Source organism: Gopherus flavomarginatus, chromosome 9 (assembly GCF_025201925.1).
Source record: "Gopherus flavomarginatus isolate rGopFla2 chromosome 9, rGopFla2.mat.asm, whole genome shotgun sequence".
Classification (NCBI taxonomy): domain Eukaryota; kingdom Metazoa; phylum Chordata; order Testudines; family Testudinidae; genus Gopherus; species Gopherus flavomarginatus.
Genome location: NC_066625.1, coordinates 87,887,911 through 87,910,184, shown reverse-complemented (window position 1 = coordinate 87,910,184; position 22,274 = coordinate 87,887,911). Strand labels below are relative to the sequence as shown.

Here is a 22,274-nt window from a genome sequence, read left to right as displayed (position 1 = left end):
AGATGGCAGATAAGTAGGAATGGTAAATAGTTTTAATTACTGCATAATGTAAGTGAGACAATAAAGGGGAGAGAGTCGAAGCAAGCTGCTGCCATGGCAGCCTTGAAACTGTTGCGGGACCCAATTTGTCTAGAAGGCAGCATGTGTTGCTTTTAGTCTTAGGAGGGCTTTAAAAGAGAATGCTGAAAAATATTAATTGCATGGCTCATCTGCCCATCCATCTTCACAACCGAGTAACACGCTTTTTTAATTTCAGGGGAATCGTTTTCAAATGGGAATCATGCAAATGAGTATTTTAGCTATTCATTTGTTTTACTGCAAGCGCTTTGTGAGCAAATGGCCTACAGCTTGCAATGAATTAAAAGACACGGGCACTGGAGACCGATTTTTAATACAAAGTCTTGACACAGAGACGACCCCGACCGACAACACAGAAAATGTTGGCATAGCAACTTTGGGCATTTTCATGCAAATTGGCTCCTATATAGATGATACGAATGCAATGTTTTCCTTCAACTAATCATCATAAAATTAGTTTCACTATATTTAAATGCCTCTACTTAATGCATTATATCCATATGCATGAAATTGCCTCAGCTAATGCAGTACATAAAATGCCAAAGATACAATGAATAGCCAAATTGCAAGCAGTTATGCTATCTCCCATAAAAACTCGTTTTTTGTTATTGAATGTGTGGGCCCCAAAGGCATCTGTCACAAATTGCTATTAACGCACACACACACACACGAGCGCGCACACGCAAACACCCATCTTTAAGTAACGTTAAGGTTGTTATACAATCTAACAAGCCAACAAATTTAAATTTAAGGCTGGTGCTCCATTTGTTGCTGGCTCTGTTGTGCCTAGGTATTATCGTTCATGTTTTTATATATATATATATATATTTTATTATTACCAGGCCATATATATATATAGTGTACTATCAGGCGCTATATATATATATATATATAACTTGATAGTACAATCCTTACTCTCATACACAGTCCTATTGACTTCAAAGGCACTACTTATGGGAAGAATGATGATGGTGCCATAAACCTGATCCTAGAACCCTTAGGATCAGGTTTATGGTACCATCATCCACTGGTCTGGGATTCTTGCAATAATCAGGTCTGATGGGCTAAGAGGAGGAAAGAACCACCACTTTGAATTTCTATGCTTTTGTTGGATTTTGGTCACAACCCTGATATTAACAACACTCTTGTTCTTATTGTGTTTATTTTATATTATATATTTAGTTGAAAATTGGCTAGGAACAAAAATCCATCAGGAAGATGTGACTGGTTGACTGGTCTGCCCTGTTGCTACAACTGGTGCATCTGTCCTAGTCCTGCAATCATTCTTTAATGAGGGATTTTCACTTCAGTGTGGGTTCTTCACATTTTTCCTGTGCAACCCCCATTGAAATCAATGGGACTCCTGAGGGTAGACCGACTGCAGGATGGGCTAATGTGTTCCTATCCTCTCTCCGTAACTGCAGCTCCCATGGATACTGACGGGAAATGCACATGCATATGGTGAGAACAGACTCCCAGGCCCCAGATGGGCACTAAAATACTATGCCATTTTTGTTGTACAAAAATCTACATGGTGGCTGGGAGGGAATTTCTTTTCTTGGCTAACTAACTCAGAGATTTCTATTCCCTACTCCACCAAACAGAATTACTAGTCCACAATAGGGGCCAGACTCAGCACATACTTAAACAGGAGAAAAGATCCTACTGGATCAAGCTCTGTGTATGGGTGACTTAGTTACTTTTTTAGCACCAAAAACCAAACATCTGAAGTCCTATGGGAGCAGGCTTAGCATAGTCTGTGTGTTCATATCACTCCTGAAGTGTGTCATATAGTTGGGACTCAAGAGAAATTCACAGCATTTGGTTCCCATGATTCACTCTCACTCAATCAGAATAGAAAGAGACATCTTCAAATGAGACATTTTCCTTTGGAGAGGGCTCAGTTCAGCATCTCCAACCACTTTCCCAGCTAAAAGAGTGTCAGACATAGGCGAAGGATTAAAGGTCAAATTGCAAATATATACTGGTCCCTAGGAGATATTGGAAACAATAAATCTTTAATAAACCTTCAAACCACGTAAGAGGATGTCTGGGGAAATCTACACTAGGAAATGCTCATTCCATCAGATCCTCCCACTCCTAGAAAGAACGCAAAGGGAGATTAATGGTGATATTTTCCTTCTACCCCTATAATTACTCAAAGGATGTTTCCTCATATCTTTGACCTCTGATGGTGTATGTGGGAGTGGGGCGGGGCAGTGCCGTCAAACTGGGACATCACACTCATATTTCTGGGAATAGCAAAAGAGCTGTTATTTTAACTCAAATTTATAAAAGACATTTCTATGGGATGCAGTTTGACAACAACCTGTTTTGTTTTGTTTTAACATGAGCCAAATCCCACAGTTCTTATGAAGGAGCCAGTAATGCTCCTATCTGAAGCGAATAGGAAAACTCCCATGAACCTTGTAAGAGCAAGATCAGTCCTTCCTCATTCTACAAGAGTTGGGGTAAAACTCCCCAGGACATAGTTCTGGGCCAAAATCTCAGCTCTGAATGCAACATAAGAACGGCCATACCGGGTCAGACCAATGCTGCATCTAGCCCAGTGTCCTGTCTTCTGACAGTGGCCACGCCAGGTGATTCAGAGGGAATTAACAGAACAGATAATCATCAAGTGATCCAACCCCTGTCGCCCATTCCAAGCTTTGGCAAACAGAGGCTAGGGACACCATCCCTGCAACAAAACACTAGTGAAACATGCTGGCATAAAGAATCCCACCTCCTATTCTCATTCTAGCCAATGACAACCTCCTGCCCAGTTCTCATTCCCTCTCTGCAGCCAGGCCCCCCGGCTCCATGCACCAACATTTTAGTGTGGCAGGCAGCATGAGATGACTGAGTGTGGAAGAGTAGGACACTGAGACCTGTTCTCCTTCTCAGGCTTGGCTTCTCATCTCCATAAATCGGTCCTTCACATCACTCTATCTGTCCTCCAAGGAGAAGTAAAAAGGCACCTCACTACTAGTTCAGTTTCAAGGTAAAAAGAGCCTGTAAGGAAGGGGATGGCTGGCCCCAGAGAGCATGAGAGCTGCTGTGGAAATCCCCTCAGCTCCCACAGTAAGGCTGTGGGGGAACAGGGAGCCATTCAACAGCCTCTTGGCCCTGGAGAGGAGACAAGCTGGCAGGATGGGGGAGTAGAGAACCACTGGGACATGGAGGCCCATCTGTGGTTTGCAGCTGTGTGTCAGCAGCTCTTGGCAGGCCTGACACATTTACTACAATCTAACATACACTGTCATCACAATCTGTTCCTAAAAGGTGTCATGTAAGATATCACTGGAAAAATAACAATTCCCTGAGCATTAATCTTCTTACAGAGTGTTTACAAAGTGTTATGAATAAGTGCTACTATTGTGTTCTTCAAATGTGTTGGGCAAGCAATGCATAAGTGCAGTCTGCCCTGGACAACTGAATGGGTATTTGCCTGTCATCAGGCACAGACAAGGACGCCCTGTTTACATAAAAGGTAACCAGTCATCAACCTAGTGAGTGGGGGAGATAGCAACTTGTGGGGGTCTGAACCTCAAATGATATATAATTGAATCAACTGATTGTGTACAATATTACTATATTATCAAAGTGTATTGAGTAAGAGCTTTTCTGAAAGCTAGTTACACACTGGTGATTACTACCATTGTAAAATGTCTGTATTAACACTACAGTGAGTAAACATAGATGCTCACTGATAATCTTTAAAATCTGTGACCACAGACAGGGAGAAACAGGTTTTTCCCCCAGACAAGAGGGAAGGCAGCTAGCTATCTACCTATCTCCAATGAAATTTAGCTAAGTGACACCAAAAACAATGGATGCCCAATTTACATACGAATGAGCAGGGGGCTGGAGAGTCCCCAAGACGGGAAGAACAGGAGGAGGTTGTCCTGAGTCTGGGAACAAGTATGTTTGGGAAGATATAAGAATGAGAAGCAGCCATCCTGGCATCCAGTACTAGACAGATACAAGGGGCCAGGCTCTTGCAAGCTGAGAAAAATGGCCTTCAACCAAGGGGGTTGAAATCTCTGGGAAAGCACAACAACTGGTGAGGAACCTGCCTTGAACAAAGATTATGAATTTCTGAAGTTAAGTCTCAGCCATTAGAAAGTGTATTTTAACTTATTTGCTTGTAACCATGTCTCCCTTTGTTTCTTTTACTTGGCACCTATGTCCTTTCATTAATAAACTTTTTTTTGCTTTTCATCTAAGCTACCCTAGTGCTGTGTTTGAGTGGAAGCAACTGTTAACTCCGGTTAATGTGGCAAGCAGCTGAGTATTGGATCTTTAAAGGAGCAAACAAACAGTATTATTTCTCTCAGTGGTCTAGGAGAGGGCTGGACACTTCTGGGCAGACATTTTTGGGAAAATTCAGGACAAGAAGCGCGTTGGGGCCATCTTGCCAGGTGTAAGCAAAAGCGGCGGAAACCAGGGTGGGGCTGTTATGTTGTAGGCCAGCTGCTGGGGTCAGAGTGCTGAAGCAGAGCTGCACAGCATACTGACACTCACCATACTGCATGCTTGTGTGATGGCTGTGAGCAACAGCAGCAGAGCATTTAAGGCACCCAAGGTTACAGGGCAGGTGGTGACACAACCCCTTATTGGCCTGAATTGCACCATGGTAACCACTAAGCAAGTTCCTGTAGCCTAACTGGAGAAGAAATGGGGAAGGGAGGAAGAGTGCCCACCCAACAGCCTCCTGCCTCACAGCCAGTATTCGTTCATATTTCCCTGGGTGCTTGGATACCTTCAATGGGAGCTCTACCCAAGGAGGGGCCTTGTACTGCAGGAGATACACTCTGGCCCCCATCAATCAGAAAATGAAAGCCTCCCTTAACATTAAAGTAAAGCAATAAAGTGAAAGGGGAAAGAACAAAGATCCTTTGACAACTGCAGGTGGGGTCAAGTCAGTAACAATAGGCGAAACCATTGACTCTTTTTACAAGCTCACAGAGTAGGACATGTAGATACAGGATGCACATATCTGGGCCTCCCAATCCTGCTGAGAGTTGGGTGCAGTTTGTAAGGAGCTTGGAGGGGGCCAGTATCTTCTCTAAGAATGAGGGAACATCCCCCCACATACCCTGTTCCCTGTGTTTCTTCTCACTGGGACCATGTATTCCTGAGGCAGCAATAACTCCCAGGCTGCTGTTTGGGAGAAAAGAGGGTAACTGTTGTGGGGTCCATGACAAAAAGATTTATCTTGATGGAGGAGCTCCTGGGCTGCTCTGACAGTGAGGGGGGCGTGGGTGCATGTTCGTTCTGTCATCTGGTGGAACAGGACTCCACCCTCAGATGACAGGCCTGTCTTTGGGCAGGGAGCTCCCATTCACTCCCTACATCTCCTGTACCAATTTACTTGGGAAGGTGGCCATTTGCTGTGCAGAGCAGAGGAGGAGCTGTAATTGTCCAGCGCCCCTGTTGTCATCCCTCAGCTGAGTGAAGTCACAAATTACACCCCTGGGAAAAGAGCACAGTTGGGCAAATATAGACAATGTTGCTACTTGTTGTACGGGTTGAGCTCCCCCACAAAAAAAGAGCTGGTCTCTGAGGCCACAAAGCCTGGCTCTGTCCCATTCAACCAGTGCTCTCCACACAGCAGACACATCAACTCCCAGGAGTTGTCCCTGTAGCACCAAGTATACGTGCTCTGTTACTAACTACAAGAAGCACTTCTTACTTTATCCAGGAACTAGACAAAAAAAAGTGGCAATTTGCTCTAGCACTATAACTTACATGACATCTCATTGATCTGTTCAGGTAGTCATTCAATGGAATCTGGTGAAAGAACCAGGGAATTTTTAGGTCTTTAAAATCTTGCTTCAGTGTGAAAATAGGAGCAATGATATAATGCCATTTGATTTTTGGTCTGTATTTATATAAAAAATGTATTCAGAATGTTATTAAGACCAAATCCTCCTCAGCTGCTACTTTACAGATTGGGGTATCTTGGAGCACAAAATGATTCCTGGTCAAGTGATATTTGCATCACTCGACATACCTTGAGCTAAAGCTCATAATGAATACAAGAAGAACACAAGAATAGATCCAAAGTATTAAACTATTGATCAGAATGTATAAAAAGGTCAAGGTCTAGCATACACCCGATGGTTTTTACTTTGCATTGTAATGTTCTGCCATTCACAACTGATTTATAATATATTTAGCTCCATAGAATGCAATGAATCCTTTGTATATATTTCAGTCACTTTTCCAATGAAATTACTACACAATTTTATTAAACAACCCCCCCCCACACACACATTCAATAGGGGCCTGATCCCAAAGAAATTAATGGGAAGACTTTCATTGATTTAAATTGGAGTTGCTTCAGACCTTAAGAGAATAATGCTGTAAATATTTATCTTTGTAAGTAACTAATTGTTAAGCAAATATAACCCAGAATAGTTGGCTGTCTATCTCTGAAATATTCTCAAATTGTAAATTAACTAAGCTGACTATAGTGTCCAATTTTAGAATATTGCAGCTGTCTCTCCTTGGTGGTTTGGTGCCATTTGCACAAAGATAAAACACCTTATCTCATCACTCAAATACTAATTGCAAGATGATTTAATTAAAGTATATTCTATTTCCCCCAAGTTAGTTATATTTCATCTTGCTCTAGTAGGAGTAATTTGCTGAAATTAAGCATGGCAAGGCACTGTGAAGTTTTACAGGTGCAATTGAATAAAAAACCAAAAACCTTAATCAGCACCAGAAACTACAGTGGTTGCCACTGGAGCTTGATGAGCTATTTGTAGTTAGCAATTCCTTCAGCAAATGCTGCCCTTTCTTCTGTTTGCAAATGATCTGCCAACAGACTGTTTTTTATTAATTTGTTGGTGATTCACAATTGCTCGATGAACACTTTATGCAAATACATTTTAGCAAGATGATATCAGCCAAGTTGATTTCAATACTGTTACCTGGACACATGCAACATAATTTCTCTCAAACACATTAGCAACAAGTATTCACAAGTTGTTCACTTTCTGCAAATATTCCTGCATGCAAAAATCAACCAGTTACACATACAAATGTTCATGGAAAACAAGAAGACCATTAAAGTCAGTTCACATTTTCTTATTCACGCAGATGTCTGAGAACAGCACTTTCCAGTTCTTGCCAAATTTTAATTGCTACAATAAAATTAAAAAACCCACAACATTTACTACATACTGGCATTTCCGATTCTTGGGTATCTGTTGTGTTTACTACACTTTAATATGAGATACAGCAGATACTGTAGCAAAGACCAACATCAGTGTTGATATTTCATGGTGACCACTATATCTTGCTTGGCTTTATTAGTTACTTTCTCTTCTCACCAACACTTTCTATAAAACAATCCCTACCATATGTAGATATCAGGACATGTACCCACAACTCGAAGGGGTGGATTGCAGCATACAGGGCAGAGCAGCAATGGATTGCTCTAGCAGGAGCTCAAGGGAGTACCAGTAACCATGGTAACCACATCTCCCCTGTAGCAGCATCCACTTCCTTCTGTGCCTAGCCATCTCTGCAGGGACTGGTAGGGGGGATATCATGGATCCGATTCCTCCCAGCCTCCTTTGGTTTGAGACACTTGGGTAGACAGGATATGTCTGTTTTCCTATCTGAGCTCAAACACTGAACACTGAGGCCTGTGGCCCAATAGATATGGCGTGGAACAGGATTTCTGAAGGTTTAGCAGCATAAGTCCAATAAGTCATTCAGTGAGGCATTTCTGAAAATCCTACTTAACCACAGACTTCTGCAGCCCAAGAGCAAATTTTATTAACTTGCCTAGGGATCTTCTCCATCTTCCAATGGCCTGGAGGACTCCTGTAAAGAGATTTGCATTGGCACAGCTGAAGGAAACTGAAAATGATTTCTTGTGGGAGGATGGGATTTTTCCCCATTTGTACCATTCTCCATTGATGGCCCTGTCACAGGAAAAATAATCCTAATGTTTACGGTTTTGCTTTCTACCAGGGCCAACAATTTTTCAAGCTGTTAATTCACTTCATCTTACTATTCACAAGAAAGTGCCTTCAAGATGTAGGCAATCATAATTTTTATTACTAGTTATTGTAATACTGAAGTCATATTCATCTCCATTTCACCCTTGAGAGCCACACAGCATCAAGTTAACATGGCAAGCAAAGCAAGATAGATACACACTGGTATCTATTGCAGTTCTTGAACTGATGAAACTTACATTTACAGCAGTTTGGCTTACACTCTTCCATGGCTACTGAATAGACTCAAACTTGTGTTAGCTGTTGCAGTCAGATTGCTCCCCACTCAACAGAGCAAAACGGGAACATGACATGGGCACTAGCTAGTTCATTAGGGTCTAAGCCAATGCCCAATGTAGTCAGTGGAAAGACTTCTATTTACTTCGGTGTGCAGTGGATGGTGAATTCCTGGCATCCATTTTCCTGATCAATTTTGTGACTCAACTGAGCTTACATGCAGCTCCATGAAAGCTTCAGATCAGATGTCACTTCAGCAAGGTTTACTCTTCATTGTGTAGCTGTGTGGTAGACTTCATTGTGTAGTTTCTCTTACTGCAAACATGCCCTCATCATTTTTTTTAACACTGCGGCAGCATGATATACTTATGGATGCACAATGAAAATAATATTCAACAGTTTGATTTTAAAAAAGAATTTAAAGAATTTCACTTTGGATCAGTACAAAATGCATTTAAAAAAAAGCAGTTTACACCTAAAAGCATGACTTACGAAGATGTATCAGCTCTAGCTGAATTTGGTAAATATAGTTAGTTTGTTTTTTTAAATCCTGATACCGTACCAAGTGACAGATTTTCAACTCTATTTGAACAAGTTACAAATGATCAGATTTATTTCCCAATATAATAACTGGAGATGTCCCTTTATTACCCCTCTGAACCTTCTATTTTACACACAACCATGCAAATTCCCTTTTCTGGTATCTGTAGGTTGCGCACAAATCTTAAGAGATATGACGAGGCAAAGACACTGACTAATTCACAGCAAGGTCAATACAAAACAACTGACTGATGCATAAGGCCCATGTCTTCCAATGCAGCTGGAAACTGGCCTATTGATGGTACTTGCTGTGGTGTGATTTGCTTAGATAATGGTGTTTGACAGTAGTGAAATGGTTCTCTGGGTGCTGCACCTACAGTGACCCCCATCCCCAAACCCAGCGAGATGTGAACATTTCAGTGATGGTGCCCTGTCATCTTCAGGTGTGTTCTCAAGTGCCTGCATGTTGACAGCTGGACAACAATGGACATTTCTGAGTGCTGATAGGAGCAGTGTGGATGCATTTGACTGTAGTTTAGACTGAGCCCTACAGTTTTCATGGGTGGGGTGTGACTTACATTTTCACAGTCTGCAAACCAAATTTTGCAAGATTTGAGAGGCAAATCATTTATGGAATGTCCACACTTTTGATTTTTAGGATCTGTTATGGCCAGTTCTATTGGATGCCTAGCTAATCCATGTAAGAGGTGGTAGCACGTCATTTTCAGTGGGAAAATATGGCCCTTCTCACTCAGTCCAAACCCCACTGAGGCCACTGCAGAGGTCAACTCACAGCCTGCAGATTTCTCTGTTGGGAACATGAAAGCATTTGGAGCAACGAGGCATCCACACTGAAACCTGCTGGTTAGTCTCACTTCTGCTCCATGTAGCCCATAGACATTTACTATATGGTACCCCTAAATTCCCTGGAGAGATGGCACTGGAGCAATAGGATGCCAGAAAAGGAAAAAAATTGGGTGCCCGTAGGCCAGGTAGAGGGAGGGAGGGTGGTTAGCTGAGGAGAGAATAGATTAACAGGATCTGTTCATAAAAGGAAAATGAGCTACCTCAGTTCTGGCCTCTCACACAGAAGCAGAGGAGGGATGACCACATTTACCATTCCCCTTCCCTGCTCCAAGAAGCATCCAGTACCTGATAGATGGTTTGATTTTGAGCATTCACACAGAGGTTTGGGAGCCCCCTCACTTCACCACATACTGAGCTTAAGACTGTGTCAGCCCTCACCAAGGGGGAGTTGTTTATTTGACTGTGCTTTATAGGGATGAGTGCTTCTGTTAGGTCACCTGAAAGATTTCTTTCCACCTTAGACTATTGAAATTCAACCTTTCTAGTCTTGTCTCACAACAAATCATCTTAAAACCTGGATGCATCCCGGCTGTCCTATTGTGTACCCTAAGGCAATGATGACATCCTTCTAATGAAAAAGTGCATGAACCTGAAAACATGTCTAAGATCAAGCTTAGCCAATTGCCTTTCACTCGTGAAAATTCTATAGTGAAGGCTGACACAGGTTTCCCATGCAGTTCCATGTAGACAAGTGGACTCAGCACTGGCACGCCCTCTCCTGGTGGGGCAGGGCATAAAAGGTTCTCCTTGTCTAGTAGCACGGGCTGACAGCTGCTCTGGCCCTGCAGCGGTCTGTGTCTTCTCCAGGACCAGCGCTAGGGTTTCTCACGCCCTAGGCGCACGGCCATTTTGCCACCCCCCGTGCTGATCCCACGGCTCCGGTGGAGCTGCCGCACTCATTCCTGCAGAGGCTCCGTTGGTCCGTGGGTCCAGTGGAGCTACCGCAGGCATGCCTGTGGGCGGTCCACCAGAGCCGCGCGAGCAGCTGACCGTCCGCAGGCATGACTGCAGCAGCTCCACCGGAGCCGCGGAGCACCGGACCCTCCGCAGGCATGCCTGTGGCAGGTCAACCGGAGCCGCCTGCCACCTACCCCCAGCAAAATGCCGCCCCCTGAATAATCATGGCGCCCTAGGCGATTGCCTAGGCTGCCGAAATGGTAGCGCCAGCCCTGGTCTTCTCACAACTCAGCCCACCAGCCAAGCTGTCACCGTGAAAAGTCACCTCTTGTTGGGTGTCAGTCTTTGTCTAGACAGTGTCCCTCACAATCCTAATCATCAGCATGTCTTTCACCTGCCCTGGGCTCATCTACATGCCACTCTTCTGTCAGAGTAGTGGGTTCCCAGGTTCCCCACCCCAGTGTCTCCCAAGCAAATGTAGAACCCCCCAAACAAACCAAACCCAGCTAGAGCAACCTCTACCCATCTGGGCTTGAGTTTTCAGTCCTGCTGGTTTCTCCCCAGCTCTCTGTTTCTGCTGCAGGACACTGACCCTTGAGGCTTCTTCCGCGGAGCCTGGTCCCAGGGTGCTCCTTACCCATACGCAAAGTATGCAGCTATGGAGGGCACCAGGAAATTTGGGGCACCACATTTTCTGGTGCCCTACACAGCTGCATGCTGCTCCAGCCCCTGCCCCACCTCTTCCCCATGGCACCTGCCCCTGCTCTGCCCCTGCCCTGCCTCTTCCCGACCCTACTCTGCCCCTGCCCCACCCCCTTGAGCTCTGCCACAGGTCCAGGCCTGCACTCACTGGCGGTAGGAGGTGCAGGAACCCTGCCCTAGCCGTGCCACCGTTGAGTCCTGGGGGCGGTTCATCGTTGTCCCCTAAGCCAGCCCCGTTTCCTCCTCCCCGCCCCATGGAGGCATGGGGCTGCGTAGGGCCTCAGAATAGCTAGAGACAGCCCTGCCTGGTCCCTTTCCCAGGGTCTACCACCCATGTCATCTCCTTTCCTACAGCTTCCCTGGGGGTCCTTTTCCAGAGAGAGGGAAATCTGACCCTCTCCCTCCTAGGTCTTTTTCTGCCCTGTAATTCCTACTATCTTACCTACCGTACATCCTGATTTTACTTTCCTTTCCCTGGGAGGTTCTATGAATTCAAAAACCTTCCTTACTAATTCTACCTTCAAATAAGATGTTACATTTTCTTATTTACACAGACTATTGCCTGGTTGGCATTAACAGTGGGTAAAAATGACACCAACTCCTCACACTCTGTTTGATGTGATACGATCTAATCAAGGTCAAAGAATTGAGCTTGTTCACTTAACCGCTGAGCCATATAGCATGTGTGTCTAGTTGAGTTACTTAAGGAATAATTCTATATCTAGTAGTTCACTAATTTTTTTTTGCCAAAATGGGAATCATTTATGCTTATCCTCAACTAAATAACTCAGGTCATAAAAGGTAATACCATGGGTAGCAGAATGTAAACAAACACATTCTACCTCAATAAACATGCTAATTTCCAGCTACAATATTCACAAGTAAAATATCCATCACACAGACCCTATTTGGCAAAGGCAGCAGCCCTCATCAGTCAATGAAGTAGGCTCCTGCCAGTTCACTGCAGGAGGCAAATAGTACAACTTAACTCACTTGATGATGCCCTCGGGGGGGAAAACATGAGCATCATAAATGAGTCTGGAAATGTGATAAAAGGATAATCTTGCATAAATGAGTCTATATCACTATTACCTGCACAAACAGAAAAAGGCCGAGATTATTTGAACAATGTAGTCACATTTAATATAGAATTAAACCACAGAAAAACTAGGCTTAGGCCACATTAGCTGGCTGACTTCAGCCCACAAAATGCCAGGGAATTCACAGCTGAGGCTGGCGCATTACCCTTAATCCATCCCATTCTCCTAGTTACTGCAGCACTTGGGGTATGTACCAGGGCAGAACTGTTCTCGGCCCCTGTGAACATCTAGACACAATGGTGAGGCTGAAGCAGAGCACCACTATGAACACAGTGAACCTGGAGAGTTACATGTCTGTATGGCCACACTCAGATCTGACGCACTGCAACTCCAGTCACTTCATCTATTTACATCAGGTCTGAATTTGGCTCTTAATATCTCAGTGCAGTTTTGTTGTTCCATTAAAATCAAAGAATGAACAAACAATCCACCAAAACAGCAACTGCAACAAATGGGAATATACCAAAGGCAGCATGCTAAGAGACTCATAGAGCTTTAGAATAAAAAATTATACCAAAATGGCCTTTTATACCAACATTTGTATTATCAGGGCTATAGCTTCATCCCACTCACCACTCGTGCACATGCAAAATTGTTCCTGCATTTTTCAGATTAAAACACCTACTAAGAATTCCAAGAGCACATGTGCATGCCTTTTCAATAATCTAACACCTCCATGAGAACAAGTGTGGCATCCGTAAAATGCATTGGCCCAAAGTTTGTGCATGAAAAATTTCACTTGTGCACAAAGTGGACACAGAAATCCAGCCCGTAATTATAAATTCAAAGCATGCACCTATATATGAATATGAACAATAATGTGTGTTGTTCTGACTATTTTGTCTCACGAAAGCCAAATTTGTGCCCCAGAAGCAGCTGCAGAATGGAGCCTAGACAAGCTATGTAGCCCACTGAGATCTGAAGCTGTCAATGGACTCTTAAGGGATCTTCAGCGGAAAAGAGCCATCTAACAGATGGGGAAACAGCCACCTGATGCCCGCCCTTCCTGCCTAGATCAGTTGCCATAGATTGACCATATGCACATTGTGTTCTTGATGCCTCAGAGCACGGAGGGCAGGTTCCTTCCTGGCTCACAGATGGCTGGAGAGAGACTGAAGGAGGAATACAGCACAAATACTTCTTGGGCTTGACAGCTGAGAAATTTAGCTCAGTCAGGAAGCAGAGGTATGGGCTATATGTGCTGAAACAACCCGTCCCCATTGCAACTGGAGATCAGATGAGAGTTCCACATAAAACATATGCAGGGTGTAGACCTAGTCCTTCTCTCTCTCGGGAGGATGATGTGGGTGCTACTGTCACCATAGGACCCAGCAAGGAGATGATTTAGCTGGCCCCATATGAAAGCGAATCAGGTGAGGCTGTACAAAGGGCTGCTCAGCGTAAGCGTGCCCGGGAGCTCACCACCTGCCTGTGGAGTGGGAATGGTTCCCTCCTTCCCAGACTGTATGGGGTCCAACTGTCTGGTGTGAGACAGGTTTATACAGCTGACTGGCACTCACCCACCATGAGTCAGCTCCTTTAATAAACAAACATTCTTCACACAGCACTGAAGCTGCCACTGCAGGAGTATGTCTGGAAAACGGTATGATATTTGCATGGCATGGGGTCCCATGGCCAGAGGAACAGTTAACTTTGTGGAAGAGATGCTTTAAACAGCTCCTCAAATCCCAATCTTGGCCCTTTAACTTCTTCCCTGAAAGTGAGTGCCATGTCACTTCAGATCCTGCCCGGCCCTTCAGGGGATTTCCTGCTTTGCAACACAGATTCCATCGCGCTACAAACAAACAACACACTTCTTTCCAGAGGGCAGAAAGACCTAATTAACATGAGGGTATAGTCCTGCTCTTGCTGAAGCCAATGGAAATTTTGCCATTGACTTCAATGGGAGCAAGCTTGGGCCCAGGGACTTCACCCCAAGAGCGAACTGGCTACATTTCATTATAAAAACCAAGCCCATTTTAAAGCTACGAAACAATAGAAAAGCATCCAATTATTTGTATTCATCACCTTGATTGATCAGTCCTTCAGCCCTTGTACAGATTGTGCCGATCACAAGTCTTCCATTCTTCTCGTATCCTGGCCTTCCTTCTCCATGTGTGGCCATGTCTTTTCACAATAAAATCTTCCCATCTCTTTGGAAATCGGCTGAGTGGTGGTTTCAGTTCTTGTGGGTACCACTCAGCGACAGCTGCAGTCCATTGATTGTCAGTGAGCCTCGCTACTTTGCTGTCTGATCACTTCAAGGGGGACCTGGTCACAGATTAAAATTCTCCAAATTCTTCTTTCCATCACCCTCTATGTGTCAGACAGTTGCTGCTCCTCTGTCTTCGTCATCGCCCATGTTTCACTACAGTACAACATTGCTGGCAGTACTGTTGAGTTGAAGAGGCTAGTGCATGTTGCCTTGTTGATTTTTCCTTGGAGGACATCCTTAATAGAATTGAATGCGCACAATCTGCTTTCTTTCTTCAAGAGACTTCACCTTCCTGATGGTGGAGCATGTTAATTTTTTGGCCCAAATAGACATCTTGCTCAACTTCTTCTATTTGTTCTCTGTAACCAACAGAAATGGACAGATTCTTTTTCCCTGGCCTGAGACTTTGCACAGCAAAAAGTTAGGCCTTAAGCTGTTTTTCTGCTCGAAGTCTATACTGGGAATGCTGCCCTTCAATTTCAGAGGCCCAAGTCAGTTACTATAACATAACCTCAACTCTTCTTTTTCTCACCAAGAAGATATGGAGGTTGATTCCAATAGCGGGGTTTGGGGGTGAAGGCCACCAGCTCGTGACCCCCCCATGTAATAACCAGGTGTCACGACTCCCAGTTTGAGAACCCCTGCGATAGAGGAACTCTCTTGTGCAGTCTCCCAAAGTTAGGTCAAGAAGTAGTTGAGAGCCTGTATGACAAAACAGAAGGATATTGAACCCCGGACGTATTCTCCACTATTTTCAATCCTTTTGCTGGATCTCTAATTTCCTCCTGCTGAATCAACAGTCCAGCTCCCATTTATTTCCACTATGTGGGTTTGGGCCATAGAGAGCATCCTTCTGAGCCCATTTTCACATTGGCACTGGTGCCCTTTGCAATACTGGAGAGGCACAAACACTTTGTAGAGGCAAAAGGCTTCTGTTTGCTGAACATGTGCTGCATGCTGCCATTTGTTGGGGGGAGGTTTAAAAGAGACTTTCCAAGCCACCAGTGAGCACACTTGATTCCCAGCCAGGTACTTTGGTAAAATGCCTACATGGCTAGCCAAATAAGACTAGTATTTTAGAGAAAGCAGTATCTTCTGTTCCAATTTTCAAGTTAAAACACTGAGCATGCAGGAAGAACTTCCGGTGCATTTTGGTTTAAATACAATGGGCTGTCAGCTATTGTGATCCCTCTAAAGACATTAGGCATCATCACTCTTCAACAAAGCGCTTTACTCAGAGGCAGTATAATCTAGAGCAACAGAGCGGGAATCAGGAGGACTCATGGATTCTTTCCCTTGCTGTTGCTCTGATTTGCAGAATCAGTCCTGTAATGCTTCTGTCTCCCAGTTTACCCAAGTGTAACAATGCCGGTCTCACATGAGAGCTATGAGAATTAAATTTAAAACAGTTTGATTGATTTTAAAGTACTGCTACAAAACTACACACATACCATAATACAAAAGCACCAAACTCTTTGCAAAGCCAAAAATGACTGCAGCTCTACTTTCTAGTACCGCCTGGATGATCCCATGTACAGTAATTCTCATTCATATTCATAATTGTCACTCATAAGATACTCGTATACATCAGCTTCTGTGATGGGCATGGACCAATCTTTTAACAATGGAAGACGACAGATTTCCATCTTCTTAGTGTCAGTTTTTTGTGTTTTTTTTTTCAAACCAGACAATGGCAATAGATTTCTTGAAAATAAATATATTGCATACGTTCCCTATATTGACAGAGAAATAATGTAGGTGGATTAAGAAGCATTTGAAACCATTGCACAAAAGATACTTTTAGAAGCGCAATTCTTAAATTATTGTGACTATATATTGATCTGATGGATCCTTCTGCTGCTACCTATTATACAGAGATGTTGATAACAGATTTGTCATGTAACATCACAATGTGAAGTGTGATTGAAGCTGTCAACAGTCCAGAGTGGTGTTGGAGTAATGCTGAGATTTGTTTGCTTTCTAAGGTCAACTGCAGCACGATTTCAGATATTTTCCAAAAACATCAGCTAAGCCAGATATTTGCCAGCATCAAGTACCTGCAAATGACAAATGCTTATATACACAGAGGGGGGTCCCCAAAATGCACTGTGCAACTACGCAAAGAAGTGAAACTAATAAGTCAGACACTGTCTCCTTTGTTCTTGCTTTTGAACTTTGTTTGGATTTAGTCTGGATGCTCCATCCGTACAACTTCACTAAGTGAACTGAAATATGAGAGCACTTTTCTATTTTTATACCCTTTAGTCTGTGGATACTGGTGGATGTGTATTTAATACATTCACCTCTGGCCAAAGAGTTCAAAATACAGCAGAACTTGGAAACACCACCAACTCCAGAACCGTGCAAGTGGCTGTTTTATATAGAGTTTGCTGTGAGACAAAACGTGGTCTGTGGAGTACATCTCAATGGCCATGCAGCACTTTCCAAAAGCAGCATCTCCTAGATTCTTGCCAGACAATGTCTTACAGTTGGAGGACATCTTTCCTGATATCATATACCTTACACAAATACTACACAGGTGCAGCAAGCATGCCTTACACATATTTTGCCAACCTGCAAACACAGCAGTTTGTCTAATGCCCACATACTACCATCTTAATTGCTCAGTATACTAAAGGCTACAACACGTGAAGAATTCTGCAGTCCTTAGAAATGAGAGACTCAGATGCAGACAAGTTAATACAGTATATCTACTGCTTTTCAGAGTTATTTAATCCTTGAAATTTAAGAAACCCATATTAGAGCTAATGATGGTTTGAGGACATATGAGGTAGATCCTCAAGATGATCTTATTGTTTTAGTGCCATTGAAGCCAATGGAGGTCTGACAATTTACACCACCTGAAGATCTATCCAGTGGCATCCTTCAGATGAACACTGAGGGAGGCTGACTTAGAAGCAGTATTGTACATTAGTACAAGGATTGAAACCCCTAGGAAATATACAAAGCATAGGCCCAAATTTTTAAAGGTATTTAGTAGGTGTTGCTACGCTCAGTGTTGCAATGACTGATTTAGAGACTTGGTCTCCTATTTCAATCCCTATTTCAATAGGGATTTAGGCACTTAACAGCCTAAATCTCATTGAAAAAGTGCCTAAATCCCTTTTGAAAATTAGGCAATTAGGTGTTTTAATGCTAAGCACAGCAATGCCTAAAGACCTTTTAAAATCTGGGCCTTAGTTGCTAAGGAGTTAACTGTGATTTTAAAATATGGACATTCATGTTGCTAGAAAAAAAAAGAAGGCTAATAAAATAGAGGCATAGAAATCTAAGTTGCAAGTCTTGGCTGAGACAGGAGGGTTCTGTGCCAAAGAGTGACACATTTAAGCTTGTGTATAATTTTAATCTACATGTTTAAAATACTTTTCTCTGTTTCGTAATTTGAAGGTTTGCAGGAGGAGGCGAAATTGTCATTATTGAAAACATATATTTCTAATCTCCACAAGCACGGTCCATAAAGTTTGCTGGCTAAAAGTGATGTGTTGAATAGTAGGAGTTGGAAAACATGACTCATAAGAGCGATGGAGGTATAGCATTTGGAAGGATAAAATGAAAGCCTAACATTGCTCTCCAGAGAAGAGGCTGAGTCTTTGAAAAAAGCCCAGCAGCTGGGTATTTAGAGAATATGGACAGCCAATATGAGCCCAGATGCAATATGTTATAGGCACAGAGCTGGACCCTAGGCAAAGCATTCAGTCAACCAAACTAAACTGCCTCCCAAAGAAGCAGCTAATATTAATGAATGTTTATCCTACCTGTTATCACTTCGTTCTTCAGGGAAAGTTCAGGTCAAATATGTTTCTGCCAGGATTTGTAACATCACAACCAACTTCAAGAAAACCTGCAGATGTGCTGGAGATTTTTTTTTTTTTTTGACTACTGTTTATGGGTGAAATGACCTTCATTATATTCCACTGCTGCAGAAATCAGCCATTGTCCCGTTCATTCAACATGAGACCCCAGTGAATTTGGTCACACAGGGCTAGGAACCTGACTGAGGGTGAATGGAAGCGGAGGGAGGGAGGGACCCACTAGAGGGCTGCTTACCTCAGTGCAGAGCTAATTCAACATTGCGTGAGGCTGGGGGGTCAGCAGCACAGCACCAGCTTGCCTGCTGTGCTTCCCATTGCCACAGCACAGATATGTCTGGGGCAGCGGTGCACAGGCCCTGCTCAGGCTCCACTCTCCTGCCGCATGCCCACTTTGGGATCATGCAGGGAACGGGGAGCAGATGCTGAGCATGGAGCCCATTTCTCTACACCACGAGACTGCTGCCTGAGCACCTGAGAAGCACATGTGAACGTCAACCCTCCCACGGGGAAATATTACTTCTCATCAAACCTAAAGTATACCTCTTCAGTGGAAGCTTTCCCCAGCCTGCGTGAAACTGATAATCCATAGCTAACATCAGATCACTCAGCTGAAGAAACATGGACTAAAAAATTATCTTAAAATGAGGAAAGTAGGTGAAGGGAACAGGGCCATAAAGAAAGTTACCTCTCTCTTCCTGGAGCAGGTGGGCAACATTGCATCAGACTTCCTTTGTAGTTGTCTTCTTTGGACTAGCTCCTGCCCTCAGTTTCACCTCTGCAGGCCCATGGAAGCACACATCCTAAATCCTGCAGGAAGTCAGAATGTGGCTCTTTAGAATCTACAGAACAGGCAGCCCAGTAGCAGCTTCACCTCACCAGAAATTCCTCTCTTTTCTTACTTTACATTTTTTACTGGTAATTTTTAATGCCTGTCATAGCATTAGTATTGTAGAGACCCCCGTGTCCACAGCGACCAGCCATGGTTTACAAACAGCTAGATTTTAGGAACTGAAATAAGAAGCCTCGTTATCACAAGGGCTGAGTGGCTAGAACTCCCAGACAGCTGGAAGTGTGGTGAGAGTGGGGCTGGGTGGTGACAAAAACCAGCTGGGTTCCTTCCACGTCCCCCCTATCCCAAACTCCCAGGAAGCTGCATTCAGGGCCATGACTGGGAGTGCCACTCCAGTGAAAGGTTCTGGGGTGGAGCACTGGCTTCCACTATGGGAGCCAAGCAAACACCCTTTCCAGGGAAGAATTCATAGGAACCACCGTGAGTTGAAAGCCACAGTCGCAGCGAGCCCTTGAGACAGTTCACACATAATGATGCAGGGAAGGAATGGATAGAGATGCAAGAACAGGCCATTGAAAGGACAAAGCAATTGTTTGAAAAAGAGCAGTTGATGCGTCCTTATACTGTGATGCCCCTTCCCCTCTGTTCACCACTATTTAGGTCTCCCCATCTGTCCCCTGAGAGCCTCTCCCAGCCACCTCCTCCCAGACCCAGGGACCCACTCCCCATCCGCCCCCATCACCCCTGCCTCATCCTCCTCCTCCCAGACCCAGGGACCCACTCCCCATCTGCCCCCATCATCCCTGCCTCATTCTCCTCCTCCCAGACCCAGAGGCTCACTCCCCATCCGCCCCCTTATCCCTATCTCATCCTCCTCCCAGATCCAGGGACCCACTCCCCATCCGCCCCCATCATCCCTGCCTCATCCTCCTCCTCCCAGACCCAGGGACCCACTCCCCATCCGCCCCCATCATCCCTGCCTCATTCTCCTCCTCCCAGACCCAGAGGCCCACTCCCCATCTGCCCCCTTTATCCCTACCTCATCCTCCTCCCAGATCCAGGGACCCACTCCCCATCCGCCCCCATCATCCCTACCTCATCCTCCTCCCCCAGCATCCAGCAGCCTACTCTCTATCTGTCCCCTTCATCCCTGCCTCATCCTCCTTGCCCCAAACCCAGGGACCCACTCCCCATCCGCCCCCTTCATCTCTGTCTCCTCCTCCTCCTCCTCCTGGACCCACTCCCCATCTGCCCCCTTCATCCCTACCTCATCCTCCTCCCCCGGGATCCAGGGGCCCACTCCCTATCCACTCTCTTCATTCCTGCCTCATCCTCCCCCCAGACCCAGGCGTCCACTCCTCGTATGCCCCCTTCATCCCTGCCACCGCCGCCTCCTCCTCTCTCCAGACCCAGGGACCCAGTCCCCATATGCCCCATTCATCCCTGCCTCATCCTCCTCCCCCAGGATCCAGGGGCCCATTCCCCATCCGGATCCAAGGGCCCACTCCCCATCTGCCCCCTTCATCCCTACCTCATCCTCCTCCCCCAGGATCCAGGGGCCCATTCCCCATCCGGATCCAAGGGCCCACTCCCCATCTGCCCCCTTCATTCCTGTCTCATCGTCCCCCGGGGCCCAGGGGCCCACTCCCCATCTGCTCCCTTCATCCCTGCCTCCTCCTCCTCCCCCGGATCCAGGGACCCACTCCCCATCTGCTCCCTTCATCCCTGCCTCATCCTCATCCTCCCGGACCCAGGGACCCACTCCTCATATGCCCTATTCATCCCTACCTTAGCCTCCTGCCCCAGGACCCAGGGACCCACTCTCCATCTGCCCCTGTGAGCCTCCCCCATCCTTCTTATTTTCCACATCCCTGGGACTGGGAATCGTTCCCCTTCTACCACCCTTTGTAACGCTCCCCCAGCCTCCTCATCCTCCACCACTGTTCCCGTTGCACACCTCTTCCCATGACGCCTCAGCCTCCAACCCACAGGGCTGAGGACCCCCCCGCACCCTTTCCTCTGAAGCCACTCAACTCAAATGGGACCCAGGCACCCTTTGCTCTGTACCTCCAGCCCACCCCCCCACCCGCACTTGGCCCCAGCATCCCCTGCCCCCCAAGCCTGCCCCCCATTTCTAGGTGAGCTCGCTGTTGCAGTGAGTCCAGGGTGGCTGCTGGGGCAGAGCCCATAAGGACTAGGTGTGGAGTGGGAAATACGGGCAGGTGCCAGCACAGAGCTGGGTGGGTCACTGTCCTTGTGGCTGAAGTCCTGGAAGAGCCACCAGGAGCCCTCCAAGCCACAGCCATGGCCACAATCTGTCCCACGCTGGGGCAGAGAGTAGCTGGGGAGAGTGGGGGAGTGCTTCCCTCGCAGCCTGGGCAAGGGCTGGTTTGTGCTGCTCGGAGCCCCGCTTGTCCGGTGCCCCCTCTATTAGCTCCCCCACTGAGATGTACTAGCTGGAGGACATTCAGGCAAGAGCAGTGATCCGAAAACTGAAGGCACAAGGTGTGGCACCCCTGACACTCTGTGCTCCAACAAGGGGCACAGTACATTGAAATGATTCAGTACCAACTGAGCATTTGAGCACCAGGCGGTGACCCCTGAGTACCCACAAAGCAACAGCAAGACAGAGTCAGGAGCATAGACAGCCAAGAGACTGAGGGCAAAGGCAAAACAGACAGGAAGGGATCTCTGCCTGGCGACGCTGGGGCCTCTCAATACACCCTTCCAGGGATTAGCCAGTGGCCCATTACAGAGACCTAGGTTGGTTAGAGAGCTGAGATTCTGCCTCCCAAGAGGGATAGTCAGCTGCTGCCCAGAGGAGGAACAAAGGACAAGACACGGGAGCAGTTATGAGAACACCAGACTGAGCAGGCAGATGCTACCACAAAGGAGTCAAGGACCTGAGGCCAGTCCACACCGGTGAGCAGGGTTCAATCATTAAATAGCCACAGAAAGCAACAGCGAAAGAGAGCAGCCCTGGCTGCAGCAGGACAT

At 45.6% G+C, this 22,274-nt stretch overlaps 1 protein-coding gene across 2 annotated transcripts in view; it reads right to left on the bottom strand.

Moving 5' to 3' along the window:
* SMAD3 (SMAD family member 3) overlaps positions 1-22,274 on the bottom strand; it is a 288,894-nt gene that overhangs the window by 192,920 nt on the left and 73,700 nt on the right. For both annotated transcript variants that reach the window (XM_050967589.1, XM_050967590.1), the window contains exon 2: positions 19,173-19,294. The gene's annotated coding sequence lies outside the window, so the exon portion shown is untranslated. The remainder of the gene's footprint in view (positions 1-19,172; positions 19,295-22,274) is intronic.